At 42.8% G+C, this 11,270-nt stretch overlaps 1 pseudogene; it reads right to left on the bottom strand.

Moving 5' to 3' along the window:
• Positions 1-241: 241 nt before the first annotated feature.
• Positions 242-697, bottom strand: LOC147440427 (secreted RxLR effector protein 161 pseudogene; annotated as a pseudogene).
• Positions 698-11,270: the final 10,573 nt, after the last annotated feature.

Raw genomic sequence — 11,270 nt, 5'->3', positions numbered from 1 at the left:
TTCAAATTCATGTGCTATGCATACTCTAGACTTTGTGGTGTTTATCAACACCACAATCCCCTATAAGATTTTCATCCTATTTACCAACCATGCATCAGCAAGAGTATCTCATCTTTTCCCAAATTACATGAATTTGGTCAATTTGGAGATTCCCATAATGCGGGATTTTAACCAAAATACCTAATATGGTCTTTTTTTATTTGGAGTGAAAAACAAGATTCCTTGCCAAAACAATGGAACTCTAACTATCACCATGCAAAATTGGAACTTCCTGAATGTTTAGATCTGCCACTAAATATGCCAACCATACAGCTTCCTTGCAAGCAGCTGATGGTGCACCATACTCAACCTTTGTAGTGGAAGAAGATGTACAATCTTGGAGAGATGATCTCCAAGAAATGGATCCTTCTGCAAATATGAAAATGTAGCAAGATGTAGATCTCTTACTATGTTTGCAACCCGCATAATCAGCATCTGTGTAACCAACAATAGATGCATTTCTATTACCAAAGCATAAACACCTACTTGCTATATCCTTCAAGTATCTAAGGATGTGTCTCATCTCTATCCAATGTTGCTTGCCAAGATTAACCATATAGCAACTATCCACTCCCATTGAAAATGCAATGTCTTGTGTCGTAGCAATCATAACATACATAAGACTGCTTGCAGTTGAAGAATATGGTACACTTTTCATTGTTGCTCTCTCATCATCTAACTTGGGAGAATATTTCTTGCTAAGTTTCAATTATGATGGTAGTAGGGTATTCACTACCTTTCCCTCCTACATATTGAAATGCTACAAGACCTTGTGAATGTAAGTTTCCTAAGATAATTCAAGAATTCCTCTTTTCCTATCTCACTTGATACGCATAACAAGAAAATGATTTGGATCACCCAAATCTTTCATAGAAAATTTTTTGTTCAAGATTTTTCTTAATTTCGCAATCTCCTCAGTGGACTTTGTTGTTATGAGCATGTCATCTACATATAGAATGAGAATGACCAAAGATCCATCACCGAGTTTCTTTGTATACAAGAAATGATCCTCTTGACTCCTTCTAGAACCTTAGGACCGCATAAAAGTGTCACTTTTTTTATACCACTACCTTGAACCTTGCCTTAAGCCATAAAGTGCTTTCTTGAGTTTGCATACAAGCTCCTTTCTGTTAGGCTGCTCAAAACCTTCAGGTTGCTTCATGTAAATATCTTATTCTAGATCCCCGTAAAGAAAGGATGTCTTCACATTTGGACAAGCTCCATGTTCTTTATGGCTATTAAGCCAAGCACTATACACAATGCAGTCATCTTGACCATGGGCAAGAAGCTTTTTGTCAAAATCAACTAACTTCTGCTGCTTGAATCCCTTAGCAAAAACCAATCAAGCCTTTTTTTTTGGTTGTGGATCATCATATGTAAACTTCTTCTTGTAAATACATTTGCAAGGTAAGGCCTGCTTGCCTTATTGAAATTCAACCAGGTCCCATGTTTCATTGCGGACAATCAAGTTGTACTTAGATTGCATTGTTACCATATACATGTGGTAGTGATGTGTGTGAACACACTAGGACTGCTGGGGCATTTTTTCCCTCTTTAGGAGGTTTTTTCCCCCGTGCATTGTATATATGCCCATCACTCTAAGGCTATCTATCTTTCCATTGCACACTAAGTAACACACTCTCTATTGTGTGCCTTGAGCTTCCTTCGTCTTCTCCAAGCTGTGTGCGTTTCTCTGCAACCCTAATTCCAACAATTGGTATCAGAGCAGGTTGCGTCCTCCTGGGCTTAGTCGCCAGCTGCTCCAGTACATGCCTGCTCACTTTCTCCGATTTCAATGAGCTTTGGCGAGCGTTCGCAGGTTGACAAATACTTCGGGAGAACTCGTAGAGCTTGGTCTACTCAGATTTTCGATTTGGGCTCATTTCAGCGTCCGTTTCCACAACAGGCAGTACTGCACAGGCTATTTTGTCATTTTGTGCAGAATTTTTGTCAGTGCCGTTTTCTGCATAACAGGTGCCTTATATTCTTCTATGGTTTGTGCTATATAGCATGTGTTGTTCCTGCTCCATTTCTCCTATTTTTGGGCAGTTTTCACATCAGGTGCAGCATTTACCATGGCTGACAACAACAACACAGATGTGTCCAAGATGTTTTGCTACTGAGGACAGGTTGGATGGGGACAACTTCCCTATGTGGGCTTATATGATGCAACATGTTCTTGTGTCAAAGGGTGTCTAGAACATTGTGCAGGGCATTGATGTACGTCCTGGTTCTGAGGATGTAGGTAATGTTGAGGATGTTGCAGGTCTTGCTGCAAGGATTGCTGCTGTTAGAGTTTTTTTTGCCTACGACAGAACAAGCTCGTTGGGATGTAAAGGATGTGCAGGCTGATGCATTGATTGCATTGTCTGAGAAGCGCACCATTGTTCCTCACATCCGTTCAACAAAATTTGCAAAACGGGATTGGGATATTCTAGCAGGTCTTTATGCAAGCCGCAATGAGGCTAAAATTTCTTTGCTGCATAAAGAGCTGGAGTCGAAGATTATGCATGAGGAAGATGATTTGGACACTTTCCTTGCTAGTGTCAAGGATATCAATGAGCAGCTTATTTTTGTAGGTGAAGTCATTTCAGAGAGTTCCCTTGTGCAGACTGTTCTTGATGCCTTACCAGATTCCTACCAGACTTTTGCTAGTACTTGGAGACTGATGACCCAAGGAAATCCTGAAGTTGTCAAGTTTGATGCATTATGCACATTGCTGTTGTAAGACTCACTTTCTAGAAAAAACAGGACTAGGCAACGTGCAGTTGAACAGGCTTTTATTGCTTCTCAAAGAAAGGGTGGTAACAGTAATGCAGCCACTTCTTATGGTTCTTCTGCGAGTGGCAAAAATTCTGTTCCTAATGCTTCTGCTGACAGCACTTCGTCTGGCAATTCTGGTGATAAGGGCAAAACGAAGATGCGTTGCCATTATTGTAAAGCTAATGATCACTTGATCAAGTCATGTCCTAAGTTCAAGGCCAAAGAGGCTAAGAAGAAAGAGGGTGGTTCCACTGCAAATGCTGGTTCCACTACAAATGCAGCCATTGTTGAGTCTTCTGTGAAAGGAGACTGTGATGTTGATGTTGATGTTGATGCAGAATGGGCTTTTAGCGCAGAGTGCACTTACAATCCTGCTGTCGATGATGCATGCTTGTCAGTTGCTGCAGATTCACATGTGTGATATTTTGACAGTGGTGCTACAAAGCACATTACCTCACATCGTGAATTGTTTACCTCTCTTGAGTCTGTCCCTCATGGGAATTCAGTCACTTGTGCCAACAATGCCTCTTATCCACTTCAGGGAGTTGGAAAGATTGTGCTTACTCCTGCTAATGGCAATTCTTTCACACTTGTTGATGCACTTTATGTTGGAATTAGGGTTGCAGAGAAACACACACAACTTGGAGAAGACGAAGGAAGCTCAAGGCACACAATAGAGAGTGTGTTAATTAGTGTGCAATAGAAAGATAGATAGCCCTAGAGTGATGGACGTATATACAATGCACGGGGGAAAAAAACCTCCTAAAGAGGGAAAAAATGCCCCGACGGTCCTAGTGTGTTCACACACATCACTACCACATGTATATGGTAACAAATCCCCCCTGGAGTAATGCGGTGAACAAGAGCTGGCACATGATTAAAGGGAAGTGCCATGCCCTGAGGATAGGATCAGCCCACAAAGGGGAGTAAGCCCAAAGCTTTGCGGAAAGCTTCAAGCTTCTCACGAGACAATGCCTTTGTGAAAAGATCTGCAAGGTTGTCTTGTGTTGGCACATAAGCCAAGCTGATCTCTCCTGCTGAGAGCCTCTCCATGACATAGTGGTAATGCACCTCAATGTGCTTTGTGCGAGCATGAAAAACTGGGTTCCTCGCAACTGCCAATGCGCTCTGACTATCAGTGTAGATAGTGTTGGCAGTGTCCTGTCCAACACCCAAATCAGCCATAAGGCGTCTGAGCCATACACACTCAACCGTAGATGTGAATACTGTCCTGTACTCAGCCTCACAACTCGAAGTGGCCACAGTAGGTTGCTTCTTGCTCAACCATGATATACATGAACTGCCAAGCATGAAACAAAAACCACCTGTGGACACTCGCGTGTCAAAACAACCAGCCCAATCTGAGTCCGAAAAAGCATGTAAGTCTAGCGGCAATGATCCCCCCTTGGGATAAAAAAAGCCAAGATGTAAAGTGCCACTAAGGTAGCGGAAAATCCTCTTGAAAGCCTGCCAATGCTTAGACCCTGGGCTATGCATAAATCTGATGACCTGTGAGATTGCAAACTGAATATCTGGCCTCGTGTTGCATACATAAATGAGGCAGCCAACAGCAGTTTGGTAAAGAGTGACATCAGCAGGATCGCCAGCATCATGTAGACTCAACTTCAAACCTGTTTCCATGGGAGTGGCAATAGGTTTGCAATCCTCAAGTCCAAACTTACATAGCAATGTCTCTATGTAACTTTTCTGACACAAGGCAATACCACCATCACACTGCTTAAACTGTATACCCAAGTAATGATGCAACAGCCCCAAATCTTTCATCTTGAAAGTAGCATTCAAATCAGCCTTAAATTCAGCAATATGTCTCTCATTTGGTCCAGTGATCAGCAAATCATCAACATAAAGAACCACAATGAGAAATACATCATCCTCACGCTTTACATACAATGTGCTTTCTGTTGGACTGTTACGAAAGCCTCGTTTAACCAAATGAGTGTCATCTTTCTCATACCAAGCCCGAGGAGATTGCTTCAACCCATACAAAGCCTTGTTACATTTGCACACTTTGTCCTCTTGTCCTTTTATGACAAAACCGCGAGGCTGCGTTACATAAACTTCCTCAAATATGTCACCATTCAAGAAAGTAGTAACAATGTCTGATTGATGTACATCCCAACCAAAATGAGTTTCCAATGCACATTTAAAACGCACAGTAGTCATACGACAAGTGGGAGCAAAAGTCTCTTCATAATCTATGCCTTTTTGTTGTGCATAACCCTTTGCAACAGGTCGAGCCTTATGGCGATTGATCTCACCATCCGGCTTGCGTTTCAACTTGTAAACCCACTTTGTACCAATGGCCTTTTTTTTAGGAGGCAAATCACTTAAAGTCCATGTGTCATTTTCTATAAGTGCATCATATTCTGATTGCATGGCAGCCATCCAATTTTCTGAATTCTGTGCTTCATCAAAAGATAGAGGCTCCTCAACTTCATGTAAGCTAGACACAGCCAAAGCATAACAATCTGATGCATAAGATGCATGTCGAGAGCCTGAACGAGTACAACTAGACAAAGGTGCATCCAATTTACTGTCACGCAAAGTGTGCACCAGCCATTTTGGCATACCTCTAGCCTGCTCATTTTCAGCCCTTTCCTCATCAAGTACATCATGTACATCTGCATCAGTAATAGGCTGATCTAGAACATTTTCAGAAACCCCCATAGGCTGTACATTTGCCTCATTGGAACTTACATTCGTATTTCCACCACTAAAAAGAGGCAACAAAGTGTCATAAATTTCCTGCGAGCTTACATTATTGTCTCTAGTACATGACAGCAAGGGCTGAACAGAATCTTCCACAAACACTACACCCCGTGAAACCAGAATACGTTTTGTTTGTGGATGATACAACCTGTAACCTTTGCTTTCAGCACTATAACCAACAAAAATACATTTGACAGCCTTATCATCCAATTTTCTGCGCTGCACTTGTGGCACCAAAGCATATGCCAAACAGCCAAAAACACGCATGTGCTCAATAGAAGGCTTTCTATCATGCCATGCTTCATATGGAGTAATAGATTGCAAAGCTTTCGTAGGACACCTGTTAAGTACATAAGTGGCACACATAATGGCGTCAAGCCAAAAAGAATGCGGCAAAGCTTGACTTTTGACCATACATCGTGCCATTTCCGTCAATGACCTGTTTTTCCTCTCAGCAACACCATTTTGCTGAGGTGTATAAGGCATTGTACATTGGTGTTTTATCCCACGACTAGCCAGAAATGCATTAAATTCATGAGACATATACTCCCCCCCTCGATTAGAACGGAGGGTGCCCATAGTACATTTCGAGACATTTTCAGCCATAGCCAGAAATTGTTTGAAGCACATAAAAACTTCGGACTTCGCTTTAAGCGGAAATACCCATGCATGCCTGGAGTAATCATCAATGAAAGTCACGAAGTACAGGTAATTGCCCAAGGACGGAGTTTGCATGGGCCCACAAACATCACTATGCACAAGCTGCAACCTGCATGTGGCCCGAACTGAACCATCCTTTGGAAACTTAGAACGCTGCATCTTACCCAAAATACAGCCTTCACAAACATGTTTGACAAGTGCTTCAAGAGGTGGCAAAGAAGCAACCATATCAGATTTTTGCAAACGCAGCAAACTGGCAAAATTCAGATGACCAAAACGTGCATGCCAAAGTTTTGCATTTGAAATAGCCCTTGAATCTGCAACAGCATTTGCAAAATTTTGTCCACACTTGTCATACAAAGTGAGCTTATACAACCCACGACACAAAAGCCCAGATGCAACAATTTCATCACCAAAACTGAGATCATGATTTGTACATATGTCATCCACAAATTTGACTACAAGTCCAAGTCTAGCAAGTGCGGATACAGACAAGAGATTCTTCTTGATCCCAAGTACATAAAGTGCATCAACAAGTGTGAAGGAACTGCCATTAGCAGTAGTGAGCACAATCTTCCCAACTCTCTGAACTGGATAAGAGGCGTTGTTGGCACAAGTGACTGAATTCCCATGAGGGATAGACTCAAGAGAGGTAAACAATTCACGATGTGAGGTAATGTGCTTTGTAGCGCCACTGTCAAAATACCACACATGTGAATCTGCAACAACTGACAAGCATGCATCATGGACAACAGGATTGTAAGTGCACTTTGCGCTAAAAGCCCATTCTGCATCAACATCAGCAACACAGTCTCCTTTCACAGAAGACTCAACAATGGCTACATTTGTAGTGGAACCACCCTCTTTCTTCTTAGCCTCTTTGGCCTTCAACTTAGGACACGACTTGATCAAGTGATCATTGGATTTACAATAATGGCAACGCATCTTCTTTTTGCCCTTATCACCAGAATTGCCAGACGAAGTACTGCCAGCAGAAGCATTAGGAACAGAATTTTTGCCACTCACAGCAGAACCATAAGAAGTGGCTGCATTACTGTTACCACCCTTTCTTTGAGAAGCAATAAAAGCCTGTTCAACTGCACACTGCCTAGTTCTGTTTTTTCTAGAAAGTGACTCTTGCAATAGCAATGTGCATAATGCATCAAACTTGACAACTTCAGGATTTCCTTGGGTCATCAGTCTCCAAGTACTAGCAAAAGTCTGGTAGGAATCTGGTAAGGCATCAAGAACAGTCTGCACAAGGGAACTGTCTGAAATGACTTCACCTGCAGAAATAAGTTGCTCATTGATATCCTTGACACTAGCAAGGAAAGTGTCCATATCATCTTCCTCATGCATAATCTTCGACTCCAGCTCTTTATGCAGCAAAGCAATTTTAGCCTCATTGCGGCTTGCATAAAGACCTGCTAAAATATCCCAAGCCTGTTTTGCAAATTTTGCTGAAAGGATGTGAGGAACAATGGTGCGCTTCACAGACAACGCAATCAATGCATGATTCTGCGCATCCTTAACATCCCAACGAGCTTGTTTTGCCGTAGGCAAAACAACTCTAGCAGCTGCAATCCTTGCAGCAAGACCTGCAACATCCTCAACATCGCCTACATCATCAGAACCAGGATGTACATCAATGCCCTGCACAATGTTCCAGACACCCTTTGACACAAGAACATGTTGCATCATATAAGCCCACATAGGGTAGTTGTCCCCATCCAACCTGTCCTCAGCAACAAACATCTTGAACACATCTGTGTTGTTGTTGTCAGCCATGGTAAATGCTGCACCTGATGTGAAAACTTCCTGAAAATAGGAGAAACGGAGCGAGAACAACCTGTGCTATATAGCACAAACCGTAGAATACTATAAGGCACCTGTAATGCAAGAAACAGCACTGATAGAAATTCTGCACAAAATGACGAAATAGCCTGTGTAGTACTGCTTGTAGTGGAAACGGAGGCCGAAATGAGCCCAAATCAAAATTCTGAGCAGACCCAGCTCTTCGAATTTTCCCAAAATTTTTGTCGACCTACGAACGCTCGCCAAAGCTCACTGAGATCGGAGAAAGTGAGCAGGCGTATGATGGAGCAGCTGGCGACTAAGCCTGGGAGGACATGACCTGCTCTAATACCAATTGTTGGAATTAGGGTTACAGACAAACACACACACCTTGGAGAAGACGAAGGAAGCTCAAGGGACACAATAGAGAATGTGTTAATGTTGGAATTAGGGTTGCAGAGAAACACACACAGCTTGGAGAAGACGAAGGAAGCTCAAGGTACACAATAGAGAGTGTATTCCTTAGTGTGCAATGGAAAGATAGATAGCCCTAGAGTGATGGGCGTATATACAATGCACGGGGGAAAAAACCTCCTAAAGAGGGAAAAAATGCCCCGGCGGTCCTAGTGTGTTCACACACATCACTACCACATGTATATGGTAACAAATCCCCCTTGGAGTGATGCGGTGAACGAGAGCTGGCACATGAGTAAAGGGAAGTGCCATGCCCTGAGGACAGGATCAGTCCACAAAGGGGAGTAAGCCCAAAGCTTTGCGGAAAGCTTCAAGCTTCTCACGAGACAATGCCTTTGTGAAAAGATCTGCAAGGTTGTCCTGTGTTGGCACATAAGCCAAGCTGATCTCTCCTGCTGAGAGCCTCTCCCTGACATAGTGGTAATGCACCTCAATGTGCTTTGTGCGAGCATGAAATACTGGGTTCCTCGCAACTGCCAATGCGCTCTGACTGTCAGTGTAGATAGTGTTGGCAGTGTCCTGTCCAACACCCAAGTCAGCCATAAGGCGTCTGAGCCATACACACTCAACCGTAGCTGTGAAGACTGCCCTGTACTCAGCCTCACAACTCGAAGTGGCCACAGTAGGTTGCTTCTTGCTCAACCATGATATACATGAACTGCCAAGCATGAAGCAAAAACCACTTGTGGACACTCGCGTGTCAAAACAACCAGCCCAATCTGAGTCCGAAAAAGCATGTAAGTCTGGCGGCAATGATCCCCCCTTGGGATAAAACAAGCCAAGATGTAAAGTGCCACTAAGGTAGCGGAAAATCCTCTTGACAGCCTGCCAATGCTTAGACCCTGGGCTATGCATAAATCTGCTGACCTGCGAGACTGCAAACTGAATATCTGGCCTCGTGTTGCATACATAAATGAGGCAGCCAACAACAGTTTGGTAAAGAGTGACATCAGCAGGATCGCCAGCATCATGTAGACTCAACTTCAAACCTGTTTCCATGGGAGTGGCAATAGGTTTGCAATCCTCAAGTCCAAACTTACATAGCAATGTCTCTATGTAACTTTTCTGACACAAGGCAATACCACCATCACACTGCTTAAACTGTATACCCAAGTAATGATGCAACAGCCCCAAATCTTTCATCTTGAAAGTAGCATTCAAATCAGCCTTAAATTCAGCAATATGTCTCTCATTTGGTCCAGTGATCAGCAAATCATCAACATAAAGAACCACAATGAGAAATACATCATCCTCACGCTTTACATACAATGTGCTTTCTGTTGGACTGTTACGAAAGCCTCGTTTAACCAAATGAGTGTCAGCTTTCTCATACCAAGCACGAGGAGATTGCTTCAACCCATACAAAGCCTTCTTACATTTGCACACTTTGTCCTCTTGTCCTTTTATGACAAAACCGCGAGGCTGCGTTACATAAACTTCCTCAAATATGTCACCATTCAAGAAAGCAGTAACAATGTCTGATTGATGTACATCCCAACCAAAATGAGCTGCCAATGCACATAGAAAACGCACAGTAGTCATACGACAAGTGGGAGCAAAAGTCTCTTCATAATCTATGCCTTTTTGTTGTGCATAACCCTTTGCAACAAGTCGAGCCTTATGGCGATCGATCTCACCATCCGGCTTGCGTTTCAACTTGTAAACCCACTTGGTACCAATGGCCTTTTTGCCAGGAGGCAAATCACATAAAGTCCATGTGTCATTCTCTATAAGTGCATCATATTCTGATTTCATGGCAGCAATCCAATTTTCTGAATTCTGTGCTTCATCAAAAGACAGAGGCTCCTCAACATCATGTAAACTAGACACAGCCAAAGCATAACAATCTGATGCATAAGATGCATGGCGAGAGCCTGAACGAGTACGACTAGATAAAGGTGCATCCAATTTACTGTCACGCAAAGTGTGCACCAGCCATTTTGGCATACCTCTAGCCTGCTCATTTTCAGCCCTTTCCTCATCAAGTACATCATGTACATCTGCATCAGTAATAGGCTGTTCTAAAACATTTTCAGAAACCCCCATAGGCTGTACATTTGCCTCATTGGAACTTACATTCGTATTTCCACCACTGAAAAGAGGCAACAAAGTGTCATAAATGTCCTGTGAGCTTACATTACTGTCTCTAGTACATGACAGCAAGGGTTGAACAGAATCTTCCACAAACACTACATCCCGTGAAACCAAAATACGTTTTGTTTGCGGATGATACAACCTGTAACCTTTGCTTTCAGCACTATAACCAACAAAAATACATTTGACAGCCTTATCATCCAATTTTCTGCGCTGCACTTGTGGCACCAAAGCATATGCCAAACAGCCAAAAACACGCATGTGCTCAATAGAAGGTTTTCTATCATGCCATGCTTCATATGGAGTAATAGACTGCAAAGCTTTCGTAGGACACCTGTTAAGTACATAAGTGGCACACATGATGGCCTCAAGCCAAAAAGAATGCGGCAAAGCTTGACTTTTGACCATACATCGTGCCATTTCCGTTAGTGACCTGTTTTTCCTCTCAGCAACACCATTTTGCTGAGGTGTATAAGGCACTGTACATTGGTGTTTTATCCCACGACTAGCCAGAAATGCATTAAATTCATGAGACATATACTCCCCCCCTCGATCGGAACGGAGGGTGCCCATAGTACATTTTGAGACATTTTCAGCCATAGCCAAAAATTGTTTGAAGCACATAAAAACTTCGGACTTCGCTTTAAGCGGAAATACCCACGCATGCCTGGAGTAATCATCAATGAAAGTCACGAAGTACAGGTAATTGCCCAAGG

The sequence above is a fragment of the Adiantum capillus-veneris genome, chromosome 15 (assembly GCF_014529385.1).
Source record: "Adiantum capillus-veneris isolate H3 chromosome 15, ASM1452938v2, whole genome shotgun sequence".
In the NCBI taxonomy this organism is placed as follows: domain Eukaryota; kingdom Viridiplantae; phylum Streptophyta; class Polypodiopsida; order Polypodiales; family Pteridaceae; genus Adiantum; species Adiantum capillus-veneris.
Note: the sequence above shows the minus strand (reverse complement) of the source record. Positions and strands in the feature narration are given on the sequence as shown.